We start from the raw sequence: 20,911 nt of genomic DNA on the forward strand, positions 1-20,911 counted from the left end.
CTCGAGTACAAGTAAGCCCCCCTCAAATGTGTACTCAGCTGCAGTACTTGAGTTAAAGTACTTGGTTGCATTCCACCACTGAGAGCTGGAATATTAATTAAATTGTTAATTAATCTGCAGTCAATCGACTAATCAATCAGTCAGCAGCTCTCCCAGCACAAGCATGAGCTCCATCAGCCTCCATCAGCTGGCTTCAAAGTCATTCCCGTTAAACAAAGCAGCAGCATCCTCCTCCGCGCTCCTCGCTCCCTTCCATTGGCTGTATCTCTCCACGTACGGCGGCCGCTGATTGGACGGCTCCTCTCCTCTCCGCCGGCGGCCGCCTCCCCCTCCACGAGCGTGCAGCGCGAGGCGCCGAGCAGAGGAGGCAGCGGCGCGGCGTGGAGCGGAGCGGAGCGGAGAGGACGGAGCTCGGCGTTCAGGACAAGTTGTGCAGCCGGGACGCGGACGGCAGCTCCGGTAGGTGTTTGGAAACGCTGAAAACAGCGCGTGTGCCCGCTGCCCGCGCGCTTTCTGGGCACTCATTGTTCGCTCTGCCGCCGCCGGACGGATGCTGTGGTGCTCGGAAGTGAGCGGCTGGCGAAGTCCATCATGAGCCGGTGTGTCAGTGCGCCGTTTGACCCCCGCGCCCCCGTCTCCTCTTCTGTGGTAACCGACGCTGCTTGTTAATCGTCGTTTTATTGTCATTTTCCAACAAACGCTGACTCGAGGGACGTCTTTTTTTAAAACTTGCCGTCGGAGGAGTCAGTTGGTCTTTTCGGCTGCACCTGTGCTGCCTCGCGCGCGAGGCTGCTCCGTAGGTGAGCGTGCACGCGCGCACGGACTTAATATGTTAAGCGCACGCATTGATTTGGCTGAAGTTGGCTCGATCATCTGTCTCACTGGCGTGTGCGTGCGTGCGTGCGTGCGTGCGTGTGTGTGTGTGCGCGCGCGCGGCTGAGACGGCAGGATAAATCCAGATAAGTACATGAGAGCGTTGTGCGTTTTCTGCTGCTGTGCACTTTGCAGCCTCATATCAAGCACAATGATTTATCTGGCTGCTAATCCGCGTCACTTAACGTGAACTAGTGAAATGCATTAGCCCTCTGTTCCACTGCACAAAGGATGAGTGTGACCACGCTGAGCTTCATCACTTCCACAATACTCCAAGGAAGTGACAGGGACGTGAACCTGGGACGTAACCCTCTGTTCAGCTGCTCAGTGGGATTCTGCTTCTCCTTGTTGTCAAAGGGTCATACCTGCAGTCCAGAGCCGGCGTCTGTGCCGGCCTCCAAAAAGCCACGTCCAGAGATTTATATTGACAGCTGCTTTGAAACGTGAATGCCACGGATCTGAAGGCATCAGCCTCCTGCAGGACTGATCCTCTTCTTGGATTTACTCTGGCCCTTGAAGTGGCTCCATCAGGGTGTCTCGACGCCGTGGGAGTGACACCAGAGAAGCCGTCTCTTTTGTGACCACCGTGGCTTTCAACCTTGCAACGCCGCCCGGGTCGTTAACACCAGCAGCCCTGCCAAATTCGCTCATTTAAGCCTGTGTGCTGGCGCGTGACCAGATACTGATATTGTTAGAGTGTGTGGGGGGGAAAATGTTCCATTTAATCTGAGAAACGTCCCGCAGTCCCCCTCCATTCATCTCCTGTGACGTGAAGTACGGCGGCTTTAATCTCAATTAGGCAGTGACATATCAAAATGGGAAGCTCACACACGGACGGCTTCAGATGACAGTAATGAACACGGGTTTGGAGGCCTGCTTCGTGGAGCCGGAGGTGACAGAAGGACCGATTCTGTATTTTCTCAGCGAGGATGTTAATTGATTTCAGCTTGCTTGACTTCCTCTTATGATTTCCTTTTTTCCCTCGGCGGACTAACGCGTCTGCTTGATAAGCCCGAATCTTGATAGAAGTCGTTTTCTGTCACAGAGGCGCCGACAAACGCTCAGATTTACAAGCTATTTCCAGAATTAAGGACGTTCAGATCACAGCTAATGCAATCCCCACCACACCACAGCTGTTAGTCTTTTAAAAAGGATCATGATCATAATGATTGTGGGTCAATAAGTTCCTGCTTTAACCCTGGAAAGAGCCACGCGGACCCCCCCTCCCTCATATATCAGTGAGTTTAGTCGTATAAATCGCTGATAAACAGCTGGAATCACAGCCTTTCTAACTACAAACAGGCTGTTTACGTCTGCTGTGTTGTGAAGTGCACCCTATTGATATCCTGCTGGAGGAAGCCAGCCCCCGGGTGTGCGTCTGAGGAGACGCTTTTAACGTTTCTACGTGAAGCCATCCCGCCTGTCAGAGTTATTGGCTGATTGCGACACGCAGCATTGATCTTCTGAAATGTTCTGCACTAAATAATTTGATGCCGTTCTCGCTCGCAGCACACTAAACAGGACACAGAGGCCTTTTTTCTGGGGGGTGGGGGCTGAAATGAATCTGCGAGAAGTCCTCAGGCGAGACCAGATTCTCTTAATTACATCATATTTTTATCCTGGAAGTGATTGGGATTTGATTTGCGCCGCGACGCCGCTCCCAGCTGAGATAAAGTGCATGTGACAGTGATGAATGGCGTTTGTTAGCAGGAAGTGGATTACAAACCAGCTTATTAACTCGTTCACAATTTGGGTGCGCTTGCACTTTTTTCCTTGTCAACACAGTTTAAGGGGAAAGCCTGTCAGTCGGCGGGCTGCCGTTTGTTATCTTGTGCAGCGGCGTTTCGGCGCCCTCGGGGAGCACGCGCTGTTTTCTGGGAACTGACGCTTTGGTTTAGTTTCAGTCGCCACCGTTGGTTTAATTTCTGCCAGCAGGATTTGGCGTCATTCACTCGGCAGGTATCGGTTTGTCATCTGAGTCGGGGGCGTGGCTGCAGGATGGATTCGCCCAGATGCTCATTGGCTGCTTGGGAAGCGTCACATGCCCACCTGTGACTGACATCATCGGCTTCAGACGCGCTGTGCTGTTGTGGGAAACACGAGGACTCATGGATGGTTCCTGTTTGCACCGAGTGTGACAGGATGATAAAGTGCCTTCACATATTAAGGCTGAGTTTTCCCTTTGAACACACTCACATCACAAACCACGGACAGAAAGCATCTCATCACAGCGGTGGAGGTGCAGTCCCAGCGTCACACACACCATGACTGACCATGGACATACTGTGTTTATAGGACACAGCTGATGCTCGGTGTACCACGGACAGCTCCATGGACTGATCAGCCTGCTGATGTCGCCGCACACAGTGTGTACATGCAGCACGCCTCTGATACACACCCTGCTCTGTGTGTGAGTGTCTGCTATTGGCTGAACAGTGTTTTGGTCAAGTTAAAGATGGCTGCCGCCTGTAAAGCCAGTGGTAACGAGCCCTCTGCACGCAGGTGTTTGCACCTTAAAGGTGTGAAAAGACAGGTTGGTCTGCCTGATCGCCTCACACTCTGATCATCAGCGTTTTAATGAGCAGTGGTTTTCTCGTCTCTGAGCTGCAGCTGTGTTAGCATTTAGCCGCTCTCCAGTGTGGGAATCAGAGCCAGCTGTGCAGGCCGACTGAGAGACCACAATGCACTGCAGCTCGAGAAAACATCAGCAGGTATCTGCGGCTAACGTGGCCTCAGCCTGTTGCTTATTATCAGCCTGCAGACGAGATGCACGCGACGAGCTTCCCAAACCAAACGCAGAAATGGACGTACAGCTGAGAACAACAACAACAAAGCTGAGCCGAGAGCGTTTGATTAGTGTGCACGCGAGTGAGTGAAGACGATTTATGTGAAGTGTGCATAAAAAGAAACGATGAATAGCAGCGCAAAGTGACTGTACTCAAGTCAGAGAGCAGGAATAAGTGTGTTTACTGTGTGCAGCATGCCTGGGTTTGGACATCATAAACAGAAGAACCAGCTGGATGTGAACACAGTGTGCGCTGTAGGCCAGAAAAGAGGCTTCTGTTAAGCTAGCGTTGATGTCGTCTTTAGCAGCTTTAGTGCAGAGCTCTTTACAGCATTTGGGGTGCCACCATTGTTTGCCATCATTACCATCTGTGCTCCCTCGTCGGAGCATCGCTGAGCGTTGCTCCGGCCGCCGCCGACCTGTTCCCGAGGCGGTGGGTTCATCCTCATCCACTCGGCCTTCTCCCCGAATGATTAATTACCCAAACTGTTCAGCTTAATGGCAACACGAGGAAACGAACCAGTGGAGGGGAGCGCGGCCCAGTTGCTCGTTTTCATGTGGAATTAATGGTTTTTGTGCAACGAGTCATAATTTACAAAGCGTTAGATGTCACGGCGCTCTGGCTGACAGGACGAGGCTGTAGCTCACACGGCTGTCATCTTTTATAAGGTCCTGAATTGTGCGCCGCAGTCAGATTTCTCTGATTCTTTTCTTTCTCTGAGGGCGTTCGCTGGGTTCACACTGATGTGCTCTGACCTGTCTGCTGCTCCACACTGGCCCCCTCCCCCTCGCTCTCTGTGGACAGGCTTTGGAAAGCTGCGCAGGCGGCTATTTGTTTCATGTGTGGAGCCGAGCTCGCGCGTTGTGATCATGTCTGTGACTGCCGTCCAAACTTTATTGGATCATTTGATAATCTTGTTGGCTGGAGCTTAGCTGCATGTGTCCCCGGCTCTGCGTGTGACTCCAGAGGCACAGATGATGAAATCTAATCCAGCAGCGGCGCTGTGATCGTGCTGGTCTTCAGCCACCGGTCCTTTCAACACACGGCTCGTGAATAACACCATGGACGGCCTGGTTGTTTGTTCTTATGTCAGGATGTGTTTATGGATTTGACACATGCCACAGCTGAAGTAATAGCATCGCCAAAGAGGAAGCAAATAATAACACGTGTTGTCACCCATTGTCCTGCTTTTGTTTACAAAAATGACAAATGAGGAGGAATGGCAGAATAATAGGCTGTTATCATCCTAAACGCTCAGCAGGCGGACGTCTTGTTGCGTCCTCGTCGCTGAGCTTCGTCGTACGAGCGCCGGTGGTTCCGGCTCGAAGGGTCGCGGCGGTTCATTTTTCTGATCCGAGGCCGTGCAAGCTTCACGCCGCTCCCCCGCACCCTGTTATCTCAGACCCTACCAGCCGCGGGGCGCGTTGGCTGCCGCGAGGCTGTGCAGCAAAGCCTGCTGAGCCCCCTCCGCCACCACACTTGGCGCGGGATGAGTGCAGAGCCGAGTCTCCCAGCCCCGGCTTTTTTTAATTGGGTTCTGATGATGGGACTGCTGGTTTGCCAAGCTGGCCGCTGCGACTGCTCGTGTCTTCCAGTTCCCCCCCTCGAGTAGATGATTGGGTTTTCACTGGAGTGGTCAAATAAGGGGGGTGGAGGGCTGAGGACCCTATCAGCCGTCTCCCTGTGCAGCTCTACAGGCTGTTTGGCCTCTGAATTTACAGACGCGATGTGAGGAAGCTGTTTGTCTCAGGGTGCGCTTCCCTCTTATCTCGGCTGCCGCATGGATACCTTGTCACTGTAATTTCGAGGCTGTGGGTTGGAAGTTTCCGCAGACCGTTGTGATGAGCACATTCGGAGCCCCCGTGGCTCGTCGAGCGCACTCAAAACCACCCTTTTCAGAATCCATGATCCAATATGAAGGCTGCTTTTCTCAATTAGAGAAGAAGACCTCTGCGAGACGTTTTGGACAGCAGCATTGTGCCTCCCCTCCGCCTAGTCTGACTCCCCCCTCCTCACCCTGATCCTCTTCATGGAGGCCCAACACGGCTCTGCACTGATATTCATGTGCAGCAGGGTTCTGGGGATGAGGAGTCAAAGTCATGCTGCTTTTAGTTCTTCAGCTAAATTAATTAAGCACAGAGAGTGCAGCTCGCCCTCACGCCACAGAGGAGGTTTCATTTTTGAGGCAGTATATGGCGTTCTGTAGGCGCCATTAACATTTTACTGCATGCACGGCTGATTTCAGTCATCCTCCGCTCCCAACAAACACGGAGTCCTCGGCCTGGTTGAGCCGCCGTGTGTGCTCACACCCAGGCGGGCGAGCTGTCGCAGGGTCAGAGAGCACGCTGCAGGCGACCTGCGTGCACCTTCGTGACAGTGCAGGACAAACGTTACTGTGGTTTGATTTGGTGCAGAGCGTGCAGAGCGTGCAGCGTCTAATGATGCCGGATACGACATTCACAATCTGCTGGGCAGCTTTCTGTTGTGGTGTATGTAAATGTCAGCGTACCTGTAAAGTCAGGTGAAGTCATTTGAAAGCCTGCAGGGAGGTCTTGTTGCAGCACACAGATGAGCAGGAAGAAATAATGAGGCCTGAGCTCTGCAGGTTAAGTCTCAGGATTAAGGCAAACTTTAGGTTAATGAGCAACTTTTTAGGCCGAGATTTCTCCAAAAAGCCGTCAGGAGGCCTGTGCACATTAATCTAAGACAAACTGGATGCAGCACCTGTTATGTCAGGTGTGTTTGAGACACCAGCTGCATGTTTAAGTGTCTTTATCCTTCGAGGCCTGTATGCAAATGTGGCTCTCAGAATGATGTCGACCAAATTGATTTTGAGGGCTGCTGGATTTAATGTGCGGCCGTCTCATCCCCCTCTTATCCCAGTTGGTCTTGTTAACGGGCTGCGATCTCAGCAGCAGGAAGAAAAATATCTTTACATGAGACTGACAGACCTGGAAAGTAAACTCTCTGTGCTGATCTTCTGGACCGAGCAGATGTTTCCCAACAGCTCGATGCTAATGAAACGAAGCCGCAGGTTACGGCGTGCACGTGCATGTCAAGCTTTGTGCTGTTTGAAGCTTGACTTCGGTGGAGTCAGTATCTTCGGGGATTCGCTGCTCTTATTTGTTCTTCAGCTTCAAGTCGATGATTGCAAAAAGGATGAATTACTGTGGGAAGGTAGAAGAGAGTGGAGAGCGAGTCAGAAAGTTTTTATTGGCTCTAATTGTCTTATTTGCTCCGTGAGAGTTCCACATTCAGCGAGGCTGCAGCTCACCAGCTTTTAGTTTTGGTTTACCCAAAGATAATCAGAACAGCAGCAAATCTTCAATGTGAGGTGCTTAAAAAAGTCTATTCAATGAAGAAAAATAGATTTTCTGTCGCGCAAATGATCGATTAATGAAATTTCTTTAAGGATGGGATCAGATTTAAAGAGAAATGACACTTCTTGCTTTAATACGCTGGATAAATACTGAGCGAGGGGCTTGTCGTCGGGTGCATCCACGCCGGAGCGTTTAGTTCACTTCTCTGCAGATACCTGAATCGAAGGAGAGACGCGATGTGCGTACGACAGATTGTGAATGAAAATTTGCTCTTTCAGACTTGATCTGACGTCTTCAAGGTGCTCGCAGGGTGAAGAAATCCATCCCAACAATGCAGGCTTCAGCCTTGAGGTTTGTTCTCTTAACAAAGTCGCTCATTGTGCGTGTTCACAGCAGAGTGATGCAGCAGGCTTCAAGGTTTAACTGTATCTTATATACGTGTGTTTTCTCCATTTTCAGACCCCTGTACGCCCTTAAAGTGCATCTACAGTGTTTGCATTGAGCTCTCAAAGAGCTTTGTCTCTTACAGCTGTAAGGAAGCCTCAAAAGGTCAAATAACACCACGTTAAGACGCCTGAATGAGAATAAGATTTCTGTCCAGTGCGTGTTCTTCTGGTTTGGAGTCGACCAGTGAAAGCATGTGTGCACGTTTGTTGATGCTTTGATCACTTTGGCCCTTTTTCACTCGTTTTTCAAGCAAAAAAATTAACAAAAGAATCGCTGCTTCTTGTTTTCTGTTGGTCGGGCGGGAAAACATTTGTCCGCTCAGGCTCTGGGAAATCTTGACGGCTATTTTTCACCATTTTGGACCTTTTTTAGACCAAATCATCAATTGGAAAATAATCTGGCGCTGCGTGAGGAAAGGAAACAGCGAGCAGACGCGTTTAACGATCGGCGAGCCCGCAGAGGCCGCGTGGTTGAAGCAGTGACAAACGAAAAGCAGTCCTGGGAGTATCTGAGCGAGTGTGCACACACTGAATTTCTCTTTCTTATTTATTGCTCTACACGTAGTTTATTTGTTGTTTGACTGTGCTCTGGTAGAGGCAGAGTGGTAAAAAAGAAAAACAATGCTTCCCCTTGAGCTCCTGAGAAGACATGGGGATAGAGGCAGAACACGTTTGAGGTTTGTTTGGTGTAATCATTTCTTGGAGCGTGTTTATTCTCAGGCGTCGGGACGCTGTTTTGTTGTTTTTGCACTGCGGGCGAGCAGGCGCGTTTGCCTCTGCCTGGAAAGACGCGGCGTGTAGGTCTGACACATGCACACACGCTTTGTGACATGTGAGGGTGATGAACGACTTGTCTGACGCTCCCCTTTCATCTGCTCAGATTACTTCAGGAAGGTCTGTCTTATCGAATCGCCTTCACGGGAGCAGATGACGCAGCAGGGCCGCGCTGGCGTGCTTCGCCAGCTGCACGCCGCGTCCGCGCTAATATGTGAACCCCATGCATTTTTCACCATGCGGTTGATTGCGTTCACTGGATGGTTTTTCATATTTAATCAGCTCCAGGCGCCGTGGGTTTTACTTAGACGAGGGCGGCCATTAATATGCAGTGGATCCATATCACAGGCGTTTGCTTTGTTTGCGTTCGGCGTCATGACTTTGTTTTATGGACTCGTCTGGTTGGAAAATAATGTTTTTAATGCTGCCCCCTTATTCTGTTTATCACTGTCGTCTTTTCCAATCAGTTAAATGTAGTTTGATTCAGTCTCAGCAAAATGGTGAACAAACACAGGTACGATGATGAGGATCATAACTGCACCTGAAAGCAGCGGCGATGTGGGAGGGAAGCACATCGTGCGTCGTGATTGGACGTTCGGATGCTCAGCAGGCGAGCTTTTGCCTCGTCTGTCATTCATTCGTCACTGTCGCTCCTGAGGGAGAAACTCTACGAATAAAGACGCATTCACCTGTGAATGCACCGAGACGTCGTCTGTTTTCTGCCGCCATGACAGTCCCTGTGTGACGAACCACAGGATCGTCGTCCTGCTCTGTCTTTGTAGACAGCAACTGTCCACATTTGAGCTCAAACGTTCAGCCGTGCTGCGTGCTGAATGCTAACACCAGCGATGCTAACATGCAGGTGCTAACAAGCATGTCCTGTGTCTCAGTGTTAGCATGCTAGCATTTGCTAGTCAGATGGGAAAAAATGCTCCTCAGGTAACCTCAAGGTGGCGCCGCAGGTTTTCATCTGGGACCTTTTAGCATTGTTTTTCTGCAGTGTGTGGACCAGCTGTTGGCTGCCAGTGGAAGTCTGATTTTCCAGAAATGACAAAGCTGAACCGGCTTTGGATGTTCTGCGTGTTCGGCCTCTCGTCTTATCAGGCAGAGCTGCGAGCGCGTCCCTCTTGTTGGCCGTTATTACTTATTTTAGTGCCTCCTCAGCGACAGTGTGTCTCCGTGTGATGTCGCGCCCGCACACGGCGGACAGCTCCTGTGATGCAGAGTTATTGCCCCCCTCCATCATCCAATGTGTGGCAGTAGGCCCGCCGCTTCCTGCATTCATCACCATTAAGAGAGCAATCAGCAGAGCAGGAGATCAGCTCAGGCTGTAGGAAGCATGCCATGAGCGTAGACGGCATATTCCACATTCATCCCGCCTCCTCCTCCTTACCGCCCCCCCCCCCCCCCCATCGCTTTATCGAGCGCTGTGATCTATTGAGGGAGAAAGCCGAAGCAGTCTTCAAATAAAAGCAATAACTCTGCGGCGCTGGAGAAGGAAATCAGGAGGCAGGCGTGTCCGAGCGAGCCAGACAGCCGTCCCTCCCCGCCTCAGCCACGTATGTGGACATACGTCCCCCCCCACCCTCCCCTCGCTGCTGCTGCTGCTGTCTCACTCAGGTTTATCATCAGCTGCTCCGCGTACATGGCTTATTGCCTTTTTCCACCCTCGTCTGTCCGCCTGGCTGAAAAGGCCTCCCAGGAAGAGATTAGCAATCCAATAACTGGTGGAGCATCCGCCTCAGCAGCAGGTGCTCCCCCGAGTGAATGCTGATGAGAGCAGCCAGGACTTTATAATAACAGGCCGGCCGCTGTTTGCTAACAGCGAGCGGCCTCCCAGCAGCCCCCGCCCGCTGCTGAGCCTCACTTGTTGTTAAGTTATGGCAGGTTTCGCATGTGAGTGCACATTGTGTCACTGATGCAATCGCTTCATAATTACTGGCTTGCGAGCACTTCCATTCTGATGGTAACGAGTTAGCGACAATTAGACCAATTAAGTGTTAGAATGAAATCCTCTGATTGCTCACTCGATGTGACCCGACTCGGCTCCTCGGAGACGCGTCCTCGTGTCGGCCTGGACCCTTAAAGACACGTGGAGCTGGATTTAAGCTTTCTCCCTCACGCTGACGGATGGCGTTCGCCTCGCCTCCGTCTGCTGTTTGCAGCTTCTGCATTTTGGGATCCCCTCGTGTTCGGTTTGCCTTTTCCTTCATATCCAGCTGCAAATCAAATTTTATGCAAAAGTCTTTTTATGAGGCCTTTTACTCTCTGTTTTCCGTTTTATTGGCTTCTGTTTTATTGTTTGAACTTTTATATTCTTTCATGCTCCGTGTTTTATTGTTGTTTCAGCTCATCGTGGCTTCTTTACCTCGCTCTTTTGTTCAGTAGTTAACTGTCACCTGTGGTTTTATGGAGCTGTGCAACTTCTTTTTTTTTTTACTGTGGTGTTTTGCTGCTCATTATAACAGCCCGTGGGTCTATGCTAAAAACGCTTGTGGACGCGTCTTCACTGTCTTTTAAAGCTCTGTAAGAAGACAGATGACTTGCTGTGGACTCACGTGTGAACTGAGCAGTGAGACAGATCTTATCAGTGTGCTCTAAATTAAATGTACTTATTTTGTTAAACCAACTAAGATCACGGCTTGTTTGGGCGGGACAAGCGTCACCTGGAGCCTCGAGTCATTTATATACCTGCAGAGGTCGTCTGTGATCTTAATCTGCCATACGTTCCCCAGGTGCAGAGGGTCATGTGACCATATCAGTCCAATGCGGCTCCGTGTCTTTTCTCTTTTTTTCAACATCTGTTTGGTGTTGTCAGACAAATGAACGCCAGCGTTTGATGGCAGCTCGTAACACGGCGAACAGCAGTCAGCAGCTGTGCGGCGAGATCGGGCGCATTGATTTAAAATGAGCGATGGCGGAGGAGGTTAGGAGCTGCAAAAGGTCGTCACGCGGCCGCAGAGCATCTGCTGCTCGATCCAAATGAGCTGCGAATGTGTATTTATGCCGGCGACGTGCAGAAATGTGCATCCACCGGTGCAGGCTGGGCTGACGCCGCTTCGCTCTTACTTTATGAGACCTGCTCCTGATGCCTCCAACACAAGCACACACTCAGCACAAAGCAAACTGCCGGTGTGTGTTTTCTTTTCACGGCCAACGCTAAAGGACTTGAACGCCCCGTAGCGTAACTGCAAGTCATCTCCCTCGTCCATAAATCCCCTCCGGCTCTCTGCTGCAGGGCGTGCGGGGAGCTGACGCGCTCTGCTCGTGTTATCTGTGTTTTCCTCAATTTCACGGGGGCTTGTGTTTCATGATAAAGAGTCGGTGGGAGTCACTTCCTCAAGGCCAACACACAGCGCTGTTACGTGAGTGATGCGTCGTCTGCAGTGCAAACTGACCGCAGGGGTCAGCGGGGATTATTTTTAGGATGGATAGAAATTAAGATTGGCAGTTGCTGCATTGAAGTACTTCCTCCTGATCGTCTAGTTTTTGTTTTTTTGAGATCTTGTGTTTCCCCCGCTGCTGCAAGAATCATCCAGTATCTATTTTTGATAACTGTTTGCAGTTTAAATATCTGAGAGGTGGGAGACGGAGAGGCAGGCAGGCAGATAAAAAGAGAGACAATGATGAAAGGGCCGTCTTTGCGATGCCGTTGGATGTTTGCCATCTTCAGTGAGGGAAAGGGCGTACGCAGGCCGCCTCACGGAGGCACAGGTGCAATAAAGGCCTCACTAATTGAGTGAAGTGCAGGAGCCCAGGAGGGACAGGCCAGGTGCACGGATGCTTGTCAGGGTGAGCCGAGGTCTGCGGCAAACCGAGCGAATCCTCCCCTCCGCTGTTCCCCTGTAATATCGGTTAGCCTAATCTGTCCCCCGGCTTCCTGTCTGCAAAGAAAAAGAAATAAATAAAGAAGCAGAGAGCTAAGCAGTCATCTGGCACGAGCCTCGCTACGTCGGCTTGGCATTCGGCAGCCAGCGAGATGAGGAACAAATGAAAACTGAATTAGTAGGCTGGCAGATTAATGGAGAAAAATGAAAAAGGACGGGTTGGACCGTATGGAGACGCAGGCGCTACAGGTGTCCCGGGAGCAAAGATGGATGCCAGGCGTCGGTCTTTGGCATCCAGAGGTTGGTGGCGTTCCAGCAGACGGCGTCAGAGTAAGAGAGGCTGCTGAGAGGCAGCGTGGTATTAACTGCGACAGGCGTCCCTCCTCCTTCATCCCAACAAAGGGGATCCGTCCTGAACGAGTTCACGTCTCATTCCTCCGTCATTGTAGCAGCGAGAAATATCTGCAGAAGCCAGAAAAGAGGCGACAGAAGACACATTTCACAGCTGCTCGGCGACAAGCGTTTCATTTTACCGCACGTCCACAGATATGATGCAGTGAAGTATCGTCGTTCCTTTGCTCTCTAAACGGGTCTTCAGTCCGTTATTAATGAGTTTTTCCTCTGCTGGTGACATCTCGGCCTTTCAGCTGCCGTCCGGCGTTCATACGGAGCTGAACTTTAACCCTGATCCTGTTTTATTTGATTACTTTTCAGTCTAATCAATAAAGATGGTGAAAGCTGAACTCCAGCCGCAGTAATCCAGTTTTCAAATGTCACTGTGGATGTTGGCTTTATTCAGAGATTGGATTAGAGGCTGAGAAGTCGCTACACATTACCGAGCCGCGTCCTGCTAACGTGCACATTTGCATCCAAGTGTGCATCACAAACTTGTTATCAGCCGTCGCAGCTGTCGTCCTCTGCGTTGACGGTGAATGAGTGAACGCTTACAGAAGCCTTCCGGCAGCGAGGCGCCCCCTCTGTGTGCTTCTGGATTATAGATTGGGCCTTTAATAATCAATGACAGTGTGCTCGTCGGAACAGATTAGTGGCATAATCTCCAGTGTATGCCTTTATAATACTCTTTACACAGTAACTCTGAGAAGCAATAAAAAGCCCCAGATTAGTGCGGCGGCTGCAGCTAATGTTTGTCACGATATTGGTTTCCGTCGAGCGGCGGCGGCGGCGGCGTCAGAGCCGCCTGCTTTCAGGGTTTCAGGAGGTTATTTTTGAGGTGACATTTTTGGAGGAATTTGACATTTTGATCAAATTGAGATTATTGGACAGCAGAGTTGGCAGTCTGGGGGAAACGTCAAAGGTTATTTTAACTCTTCACCCTTCTCCTCCTCCACCTGTTGTAGCCACGCCGGAGCAACGCCCTCCATTTGCATTCCTCCATGTTTGTTGAGGTGTGAGACGCCGGCCCGCAAACACAATTACTGATGGAGCTGAGCCCCGATGGAGGACCGGCCGCGCTCTGCGGGCAGCACAGTAATTACGACCAAACAGACAGCAATCAAGCCCGGACCCTCTCTAAAGAGGCCGCGCTGCGTGACATCACAGCTTATATTTAGTGAATTGTGGGAAACAGCTCTTTTATGTGAGGAGCTCTCAGCGTGAGAGGGATTGTAGCTGGATTGGCAGCCGGGATTTAGAGGCTGAGGTTCACAGAGAGAATCTTTTTTGGGATTTTTGGGGAGAGGATGAAGCCAGTTTGAAGACACAGCTCGGCTCAGCCGTGCCCTCCTTACTTTAATCAAAGAGGAACAAACTGGAACATACTGACGGTGAGAGCCGTACTGATGATCAGGAAGTGTTCGCCAACAGCAGCTGCTTCTCCTCCACGTTTTCCCTGTTTGGGAGCGGCGGCTCAGGGGTAGTTAGTGCCTTCAAAAATGGCTAACACATCACTAATAAGGAAACATATTAAAGTGCACATTTAATAGCAGAGAGCTGGTTATTCCCGTCAGTCCCAGCAGGCCGGCAGCCCGCCCACGTTTAACTGGAGCTGCCTCCTGAACTGACTGATGCCTCTCGGATCAGTCGACGTGTCAGCAGATGTGGACGTGCCTGGATTCCTCCTGGTTTGATCAGTTTCTTGTTTGTGTCGTGTCAGAGCAGCACAGCTGGAATCCTGTTGCGTCACAGTGGAAACACGAGCCTGGAAATGATTGATTTCAGCTAATCTGAGTTAGCTTTGCTTTTGCTGCACGCATGAGATTACAATAGCTCATCAGAGGAGCTGTGTCTGGTCCAATCATAATGAAGCCCCCCCCCCCACCCCCCACCGCAGACTCACAAATAGAGTTCAGGATGTCACACATGCCGGGGCAAAAAATAGCGCAATCATGCTGCACATGGGTGCGTGGAATTAAATCCATCTTTGGGTAATTGAATGAAATTCAAGTGTCTCGTCCTCACAGCTCTCAGGGCAATTAGAAATGAACACGGGGGGGGGGGGGGGGTGGTGGAGTGGAAGAGGGAGGTGCAGACGGCCCTCTTCCCTCCATCCTCTTTGAGAAGAGAAAGTCAAAGGAACTTTGTTAGCAAAGGTTAACTCGGTCGTTGGGATTCAGCCCACAGCACGTTTAAATTAATCCCAAAGTGGCGTCGTTCATTTATGGATCTGCTCCACATTCAGGGCGAAGGCGGCGGCGAGATATCCATCGCACAGCGTCATTTAAAACAACGGCGTGCCTAATAGGAGGCACTCAGCTCGCCGTCTTTGTCTTTGACTCGCAGGTCAGGGCTTCGCCCCGGCTGAACCTGCAGCCGAGTCTGAATCATTTGACGAAAACGCAGCGTGAGGAGGACGCAGATTCAGACGCCTCGGCCTCGACAGACGTCGTCGGTCTTCATTTTCCGTCTCCCCGAGTAAACCATGGAAACAACAACACTTGTCAGCCTGATGCGCTCTCAGCTCAGGAAAGGCTTTCTGCGGCGCCTCCGTCTCTCCCGCTGATTAATGGCTGGAGGTGGAGGACCCATGTTGTGGCTTTGATGAAGCAATTTGTACAGTTCTGCAAGAAAACAATGGCAGTTCATTTTATTGCAACGCGTCTCCAGGGATACATCAGCACGGCTGCTGCGTCGTACAGTGAGGAGTTCAGCCCGATAATACATCAAGAGATGCCGGTGTGCCGGGGAGGGGCGGCTCTTTAATGGCCCGTGTGCCACTTGTAGCTCCATTTGGATGCCGAGTTTGAAGCCGGCGTCTCGCTGTATTCAGTGATGAAAACAGAGCCGGGGAGCGTCGCCGCCGCCGTGTTTGATGCCTCCCTCTGGGCGTGCAGAAAGCCTGCAGATCATCATTCAGCCATTGTGCTCTAAACATCGCATTTTCCAGCAAAGCATTTCCAGCAGTGTGGGTCCTGCTTCTCAGCCTGAGGACGAGCTGCAGCGCACCTCAGTGCTGACGGCCTCACCTCACCAGCACACACCCTGTGTATGTGTGACACACACACACACACACACACACACACACACACACACACACACATACACACACACACACATACACACACACACCCCGTCAGCTGCCGTCCAGCTGGGGCCCGTCGAAGGGAAACAGTGGACAATCTCTGCCGGGTAAATTGGCTTTGAATCTCCTCCGTCTCCATCTGTTGTCTGGAAATTTATGTTGCGTCTCAGGTCCAAAACACAAAGTGGTTATTGATCATATAGCCGCTGCTTCAGTGGGGCTGCGAAGAACTAATTTTCAGTTAGAGCCAAACGTCGATTATTCAATTAGCTGATCTTCAGAAAATGAATTGCCAACTGTTTTTATAGTCTGTCAGCGGCTGGAGTCCATTTTCAAAGCAGAAATGGCAAATGTTTATCTCCTTGGTGGTCAGGAAAGACGAGACGTGTGAGGACATCAGCGTGGACTCGGGAGAAAACACTTAAAGGATTAACAGGATGACGTAAAAACGCATTTAAAAAGCAGTTAAAAAGTCATTAAAGGTCATGAAATGATCTCATATACAGGCCGCAGCCTCGGACTTCTTCACCTGATGAGTTGATGGAAGCTTCTGCTGCACCTCCGCTCGCTCGTTCAGGTGTTTCTTTAACTGGTCTGCGTCCGTCCAGCTTGGTTTTACAGTCACTGTCATTACTGTCATCATTATTCAGTTGCTCAGTGAGAGCGACGGGACACTTGGCTTACTCTCCGAGCTGCAGGATGGTGAATTAACCACTGCGGCGTTAGCCAGGAGTGAAGGTGTGTGTCGATGTCCACCTGCATCCATCAGCCTGGACTGCAGGGACGTTCATTTCCCTTTTGTTTGGGGACACAATGGCGCGGTGAAACGAGTGCCAGGTCACAGCGTGTGCAGCGTGATGAATATTGATCTGGCAAACGCTCATTATGGGGAGTAATATTTCACTCTGTAGCCTTTCTAGCCTGCAGATGTTTTCATCAAACCTTGAGTTTTGTGAAGTATTTTTGCAAAATGAAATGCTAATTATGGTGTTTACCTGTGGGAAGGTGTGCCTATAGCTGCTGCTGCTGCAGCGTTTCTCCTCCTCCGCTCTGCCAAGTTTGTGTCATGTTTCCCGTCCACGGTGACAGATTCAGCCGCTAATGTTTCCATGTTAACAAATGTGGCAGCGAGCAGCGTTGAGGTTTGGTGCCAGGGCCGTTATTACTGCGTTAGCACAGGATGTATGAGCAGCAGCTCCACAGCAGTCAGCTCGGAGTCGAGCAGGACCACTTGATTGACTTCACAGGGTTTTCCATTTTGAGGGCTGTGCAGCCCCGCTGATGCCTCAGAAGAAGAAGAAGAAGAAGAAGAAGAAGAAGAAGAAGTGTCACAGCTGCACGCGGGACTGAATGATCAGTATTTGTTTGATTTGAGAGAACGATTTTCAAAAACAAGCAGCTTTAGTTTTAATCAGCGTCATCAGCACTGTCCTAAGAAGCAGGAGGAAGAGGAGGAAGCTGGAGGAAGGGGAGCACCGAAGCTGACCGCTGCACTCTGCTGTGAGCTGGCAGAAACGACTCAATACCTTTTTAGGAAGTTCAGGTGTAAATAATCAAAGGCTGAGTTCCATTTAGCTGCTGCACTTTCAGGGAGCTGCTGTTTGTGTTGGCTGAAGACGGGTTTGAGGAAGAAGACGCGTCACTCCGCATCGTTTCTGATGTCTGAAAAACAGACTGAGCCGTGTCTTCGGTGTGAGGACGAACAACTGGCAGACAGGTGTGAGTCTCCCAGTTTGACCTGCGAGCATGTGATCATTGCTGAGACCTCGGGGCTGCGGCTTGGGAAGCTAACATTAGCATAAACAGCTACCTCATCAGGGTCGTCGCTCACGGTTAGACGTCTCTGACCTGCAGTTCTTCTAAAAGTATTGACAGCAGTGTACCACTAATGTAATGTCATTTTAAATCTGAGCTTCATTTCTCTAGAACAACTTGGCAAATCTTCTTAGAGGTCGGCTTTCCTCCGGCTGACTGGTGAGGACCTCAACATCAAGCGGCTGCATTCTTTTATCTCCTTCTTTTCATGTAGAAGAAGAAGAATTTGTCTTTATACTCAATCACATCCTGTCGTTTGACTCACTGAAAATAATCTCAGTTAATCCAACAAAACAGATCTGAGGCAGTGTTGTTATTTTTCCCCTTTCTGCAAAAATGAGGCACATAATTGCGAGAAATGGGGCTGAAAGCCTGATGATCATGTGTGATCCACAGCGGTTTGCTTACACTCTGAGGCTTTGCTCCCTCTCAGTGTCATTTAGTCATTTCGTTCCTGAACAGTGGGCGGCTGCACGGCCGCATTCAAAACACAGAATCACGTACAAAAGACAGACAACACCAGCATCTTGAAACGTTATTTCTCACGATGTTGAAGCGAGACGGAGGAGACGGTGGCAGTGAGCGCTGGGGGAGAAATGGAGACCCTGTGAAGAGAAATATTCTGTTTTGCACACCGCTCATCCTCCACAGTCGCTCCATGCATAAATGAATACAGATCGCCGGCTGAAATCAGCACAGCTAAGAAGTAGCTTGGCACAAGATGTTGCTGCTAATCAGTCCCCTCAGCCGGCCGCCGTCCAGCCGTGCATACAAACCAGCTCCACACACACATTTGAGGGGACGTTGCATTCATTTCTCACTTACATTTACTATAACCATAACCCTTAACCCAAGTCTTTACCCTAAAATGTGCTGATTTACATCACGGGCTCTTCTGTTTTTGCTGCATTTGCTTTGCATTCGGCCCCATGCGTCTGCAGGGGACTGTGCTCTGCATCCTATTACACAATACAGACTGTAGCTGTTGTTTTGCATACACAGCATTGGCTTGGTGCTATTCTTTGTTGGCACATGCTGTCATTAAGTCACTTATCTCGCTGCTGTATTTTAGGTATTTCTCGGGTTTGTCGGCGCTGGAAAGGTGGAAAGTGGAAAGAAGAGCGGCGAAGCTGTCACTCCATCAAAATGACAAACGTGTGGTGGCTCCTGAGAGAACACATTAGGGAGGATAATGAAGGCGACGGAGAGCACCCAGGAGGATTTCCCCGGGGTAACGGCGCGTTTTCTACTTCATAAATTACAACGGTGCCGCCGTTTGTGCAGAACAAAAGTCTATATAAATAAATAACATCACAAATGCAGATTGAGAAAACAAATCGACTTTTCAGAGCTGAGAGCGGCGCTGTCTGTGAGTCTGCTCAGGTACAGCAGAGCACATCTGCTCACACACATTTCCTGTTTGAGGCTCCTGCTGAAAGTGTAAAACAATGCTCCTCCTGTCAGCTGTCAGCTGTCTTGTCAGCCTCGTCCTTAATTGGAAACCCAAAGTGCTGACACGCAGCAGACCCTCGACTTGAGCCGTGGAGAAACACCTTATTTCACTCCCGCCTCAGTCCGTCTTGTCACTTGCTTTGTGCTGTCGGCGGCTGAGTCGTGCTCGTCCCGCCGTTAAGCGTGATGACACGTGAAAAAACCTGCTGTTCAGCCTCCGCCGAGGAGGAAGCTCCTGTCCAGGTGTTGTTTCTGCGCCGCGCCGCACAGCTGGAAACCTCCGTGTGAGAGATCATCTGCAAACCAAACAGAGAAAACTGAGTGTTTCCGCTCAATAATTCAAAGTAATTTTACCAGATTGATTTGAAGAGTCGCGCTTGGTGCACAGAGGGCCACAACAAAAGCAAACAGAAAATGAGGTTAGCGTGGCGTGGCTGACGACGACGTGTTTGTAGATTTCTGCTTTTCATTTTGATTCATGCGTTGATCGGCACTGCAGGAGTCACATATTATGTGAACTTTGACCTCTTTAAATATTATAATTTTATGTGTTACATCATTCACTCCTGCTGCGAACCAAGTTAATCAGCTTATCATCATCAGGTCAAACCTGTTATAATCATTGATTTGGAGCACATTAGCATGTTAGCATGTTAGCGTTTCCTCAAAGCAGCACTGCACCTGAGCACACACAGCAGCTAGCATGGCTGTGGCCTCTTCCTCTTGTTCATAATGACCCTTTAATGCTTAATGCACCTTCCGCCGGTGTTTAGCATGTGCAGTAAAGGCTGCTTTAACTCTTTGCTAGCGTCCAGTGGTTGAACTCCTCACGCGCTGCAGCAGCATCCTCGGCCGCTCCTGTCTGAATCTGCCTCTTAATTGGACAAATAATGTTGAAATAGAATCTGTAAGCAGAGTTAGACACAGCACAAAGTGTGATCAACATCCTAATGACTCGCTCGGAGTTTGCACTCAGAGTAATCCCAACGGTGACTTCAAGGTTGTCTTGTTTACAGAAATGAAACGCACCCAAACAGAATGCTTAAAGACCCGTTCAGATATGATCACAGCGACATGGAGTTAAGTCCGTTAGAAACCTTAAAGCTGCTTCGTGAAAAACATGTTGCCTGCATGTAGCTACGTCCTGCATCTTTCATCTATGTCCTCCCCATATTATGCTTTTATTCATGGTCATGGGTTCCGGCCTGTTTGGAGTCACGTCAGTACAAATGAGAGTAATTCCTCTGAAAACGAGGGTGAGGGCTGCGTTTGAAACGCTGTTGTGAACATGTAATAATGCTTTTAAAGTTGCTGCTTTTGAAGAAGACAGTTCACAACGGCAGCCTGCAGACAGCTTATTACCTGAGCGCGCGCTCGCAGGAAGTGCTCGATTATGCACACGTCAACTAAAACAAATGTTTGCCCCTTTTTTGGGTTCGCTTTCTGTGTTGTTTGTGATGCGAATCTGTCGGTGAGTTGCAGGAAAAACGTTCATGCTGCAATCGCTACCTGTGTTTAATAAGCTTCAAAGTGGGGGGGTCCACGAGGGGCCCGTGAGCCCTGAAACACAACCTCTCGCTGCTCGTTCAGGGCCTGCGTCTAATTGCTGCTGTTTGGGACTGATAAAGGTTTGACGCTCGCTAGAAGCACATTTATGTCCCTCTGAGAGAGCCACTGTGTGGGTACAGTGTGGGGGTGGTGTGGGGGTGGTGTGGCGTTCACTGCCACTGCAGAGGAACCGTCTCTCAGCCAGAGCTTTTCAGTGCAGCCAGCCAGCTCTCACCTGTAGCAGCATCACACGCGATGATGTTTTCCTCTTTAAGGAGCCACGACAAGCTGTCGAGCTGTTACTGTCCTCTGAGGACACACACGTCTAAATGTCTGCCTTTAATACCAGAGCGATAGCATGTGATGCTTTTAGCTCGCTCGGCTAACCTGCGTTTGTTTTGCTGGGCCCGAGTGCAGAAACTTGATGTTGCACCGGAGGGATGATTTGTTTTTACATTAAGGAGAATTGATTAGCACTGTGGCTCGTAGCTGCAGCACACGCTCAGTCTGACACTCACATAATTACATAAGCGAGCAATCAGCGGCACAAATGGCCACCATGTGACCCTGACGCATGGTACGAATGGCCTCT

General features: G+C 50.2%; 1 protein-coding gene across 5 annotated transcripts in view; it reads left to right on the forward strand.

Moving 5' to 3' along the window:
- Positions 1-356: 356 nt before the first annotated feature.
- The window catches only part of LOC139327709 (beta-1,3-galactosyltransferase 1-like), a 73,618-nt gene continuing 53,063 nt past the window's right edge, over positions 357-20,911 (forward strand). For 3 of the 5 annotated variants that reach the window (XM_070957631.1, XM_070957630.1, XM_070957633.1), the window contains exon 1: positions 361-459. The gene's annotated coding sequence lies outside the window, so the exon portion shown is untranslated. Of the gene's footprint in view, positions 460-18,391; positions 18,551-20,911 lie in introns of all 5 variants that reach the window. The other 2 variants (XM_070957632.1, XM_070957634.1) reach the window with 2 other exon arrangements.

Source organism: Chaetodon trifascialis, chromosome 24 (genome assembly GCF_039877785.1).
Source record: "Chaetodon trifascialis isolate fChaTrf1 chromosome 24, fChaTrf1.hap1, whole genome shotgun sequence".
NCBI lineage: Eukaryota > Metazoa > Chordata > Actinopteri > Chaetodontiformes > Chaetodontidae > Chaetodon > Chaetodon trifascialis.